Source organism: Crocodylus porosus, unplaced genomic scaffold (assembly GCF_001723895.1).
Source record: "Crocodylus porosus isolate Cpor-Errol unplaced genomic scaffold, CroPor_comp1, whole genome shotgun sequence".
NCBI lineage: Eukaryota > Metazoa > Chordata > Crocodylia > Crocodylidae > Crocodylus > Crocodylus porosus.
In genome coordinates, this window is record NW_017728925.1 from 9,159,457 (window position 1) to 9,163,285 (window position 3,829).

Below are 3,829 nucleotides of genomic sequence, written 5' to 3' on the forward strand. Positions count from 1 at the left end.
CGCGGGCCCCCGAGCGGGGGAGCCGCGGCCGGGGGTCTCCGCTCCGCGCGGCCGGGGCGAGGAGGGGTTAAGGCGCTGGTTGCGTTGTCGGATGTGATGATGATTTACAGACACTCCCTTGGCGCGGCCGGGAGCCTCTCGCCTGGGCAGAGCCGTGTGCGGATCCCGGTGCCCCGGCCAGGCCGGGCGGGTGCGTGCGAGCCCCCCCGGGCTGCACCCTGCGCCAGCTCGCAGCTTGCGGGCGCCCCGGAGAGGGAGGGGGCTCAGCCCCGGCGGGGGGAGATGGGGTGCTTGCCCCGCAGGCTCCCCTCGCCCCCGTGCTTCTGCGCTGAATTGTAAATGTTCCCTCTGGGCCCAGAGCTGGCTGGAGCTGCGGGTGCCTGGCCGTCTCCCAAGCGCACCCTCTGCCTCGTGCTGGGCGTGGGTTTGAGCGAAGCATCCTCTGGGCGCGGGGCTGAGCTGCCTGCCAGGAGTGGAGGAGCGGGGGGTGGTTAGCCAGGGCTGGCTGGACGGACCCGCTGTGACAAGGCGAAGGCAAAAGGCCTCGGGGGTGGAAGGAGGCAAGGTCACTGCTCCGGGCTGGAGCTTGTCAGCGTGCTAGGGGAGCGCCCTTAATGGGGGCAGAAAGATGCTCCTGGAGCCCAAAGCAGGATCCAGATACCACTGAGGAAGCAGGTAGTCAGTCAGGAACCCAGAAGCGGGTTCAGGGGACTGCAGCGTGGTGGCTCCCCGAGCGGCGCACCCGGCACTCCGACTCTAGTCTCTGACGGGCCCGGGACAGCCTGTGCACACCCTGAGATAGCGTGAGACTCCAGCCTGGTCCTGTGACATTGTCTCAGCTTCTGTCCTTCCCGGCAAATTGCATGTGTATGTGCGGCTGTGTGTCATTTTTTGGTCAAATTATCTTTTTTTAGCGAAATACCTTGCGAACACATTGCTGCTTCTTTCTCTCCTCAGCAGAGGTCGCTTGCCACCCTTCACATTCTCCCCCGATTTTTATTTGTCCGTGTTTATGTGCACTCAGAGAAGGCTGCAACTAAAATATGCCATTTCCGCTGCTCCCTGTATGTATTGAGGCCTCTTGTCTTAGCAAGTATCCCCTCCCCCTGAGCATGCTTGTGTCTTTATCAAGGCACGGTACTGACTGCACGCTCATTCATTCACATCACAGCGCTGCTCTACAGTGGGATGGGTTTTGTGCACCCACACACTGTGCGGCTGATACCAGTGCAGCCCAGTGCCCCTAAAGCACCCCTTGCAGAGTGGCCAGGGGTCTTGTCAGCAGCGGGGGAGGCAGTTATGGCAGATGGAGTCTGGAGGACTAGCTCAGCCAGCACCTATGCTATAGAGAAACAATTCCCCGGGTGGAGCTGAAGGCTGCATCCCAGCCCCGATAACCAAAGCTTGTAAAATCATGAGGACATCCAGCATCATCGCAGGCTTTACAAGCTTAAGGGGCTCCTTTTGATGGTGTGTTGCAATGGCTTTTCAATGTACACCAGCTCTCTGAAGCCACAGAGCCAGTTTGCATACTCTGCCGCTGATTGATTATGACTGTGTCCAGGCCATGAGAATTGCATGGTCCTCAGCCATTTGCTTGATTGGACCCACGTTGCACAAGTGCCAACTAATGACGATGGAGGAGGATTGCCTAATGTTTCCGGAGGCCTCTGCTGCCTGCCTGCTCTCTGTCCCGGCACTTCTGCACTGGCATCTTGGAGACACGCTTCTTTGTACTTGCTCACATCTGCTGGCTCTTCGTGTGCCAAACAAGAATACCTCAAGACTGACGTACAGTATTTACCTGCAGCCCTGGCTGCCACCAAGGCAGACTGTAATGCATCAATTACTAAGGAAGCCTAGAAAGCCCATTTTGGGTGCCAGCTTATATGTAGCAGGAAATTACTGCCCCCAGCATTTTATGCAGGCAATTCTGTGATAAATTATGGCAAAACTGGACAGACTGAACAACAGGAGTAACACGCTGAGCCTGAGTGGAGAGTGTTCACTGGCAGTTTGAGATAGTCAGGGAGGCGTGAGATCTATCTCTGCAGGTTTTTATATGGGACCGGGTATGGGAGTGGCCTCAGGGTAGGATGGACGTTCAGAAGAACAGCACATTAGGCAGGGATTTCAGAAATCAGAGCTTGCTTCCCAAGTTGGCTGTGTCCCTGTGCTCAAATCATCCAGTCTCCCCTCTACCTTTATTCCCTCTCCATAAAAGGTGGGGAAGAGCTCCCTATAACACAGGGGCATCGTTGCAGTTGTGCGTGGATAGCTGTGAGATGCTCACTTACTGGATGACTATAAATGCCAAGTGAAAGTGCTCAGGGAAAGAGGGTGGAAAGATTCTGTGCACACTTTATTTCACTGTGCTACACATGGTGGGGGCACAGCTATACATGACAAGCATTTATTTAGGTGAAAATGAGAACAAATAGGAATTCTGTATGCTTCTATCAAAGTCCATTCACAAAGTCAGGGAGCAAAGAAAGCTGTTGGAAGAACAGAAGTGAGATGACAGAACACACTTAGCACTCAAGGGCTCTGGTTACATAATTTAGAGCCCAAAAGCAATGGTCTTGTTTTATGATGTCAAGTCACACAGTAGCAAAGTCAATAGCCCAGGGAGGTAATAATGCTGAGCAAAGAGGAGCTCAAATAAAAAGGCAGCAGCAGACGAGCCCATGTCTGAAACTTATTTGCTGATCATCTAAACGGCATTTGAGCTTCAACAAAATTAATCTGCCCTGCCTGCATGCGGGAGCTCAGAAAACAGGTTATCCTTCAAGTCAGCTGCACGTAAAGAGTTCAGCACTGTCCGTATCTGCTCCACATGCCTAGGAACCTCAAACTCAATGGTAAGGGCAAAAAACAAAATCTTGAGGAAACAGCATGTGCTCTTACTCCAAAAAAAAATCACCTCTGCTACACAGAATGTCCCCAAGTCTCTGAAATATAAGAGCACCAACATTAAGGGATGTACCAATCCTGGCCTGTCAAGAAAGCAAAGCTCAGGTTTGAAATACGAAATATCCTTGGAGCAAGTGGTTCAAATCCCATCTGAATCAACTCAGCCCCACAACTGCAGCCTCTGGGTGAGATGTTAAAATAGATGGTCCTGCGTGCTATGTGTGGATGGTAGCTAGCTTAAACTGTAAAAGAACGATGCACAGCTGACATGTCTTCTTCACTGTCTGTGTACTGCATGTGTGCCACATTGTGTACCAAAGAAAGCTGCTGTGCATGCTGTTTAAATAGCACCTAAATGGGAGCTGCAGAGGAAACAAGTAAGATACCCTTTTGCAGAATGGTTGATAACTATGCCTTCGGGAAAGCAAAGCATCTTTGCAGTGCTTGGGATCTGCTGAAATGCTCTTGCCAGCGTCCAAGGCCCACTCGCGTGTGAACTTGATTCTTGTCTTTCATCGTACTCCGTTAGATCACTCTTCCGCTGGGCCGGGGGGGAAGGTGGCACCCCTTAAAGGAAGGGCAGCCTTTGGGTCCATGATAACTAGATAAATATTGCCAAAGCTCTGAAAGGACTTCACAGACAGCGTTAACTGCATTTTCATTCTGAATTAAAATTAGATTTGGTGGAAAGCTCAAGAAACCCTGGGAAGTGTTGTGCTATATTTCATAGATTTCATAGATTTCATAGACATTAGGGCTGGAAGGGACCTCAGGAGATCATCGAGTCCAGCCCCCTGCCCAAAGGGCAGGAAGTCAGCTGGGGTCATAGGTTCCCGGCAAGATAAGCATCCAATTTACTCTTGAAGGTGTTCAATGTAGGTGCTTGAACCACCTCCGCTGGCAGACTGTTCCAGAC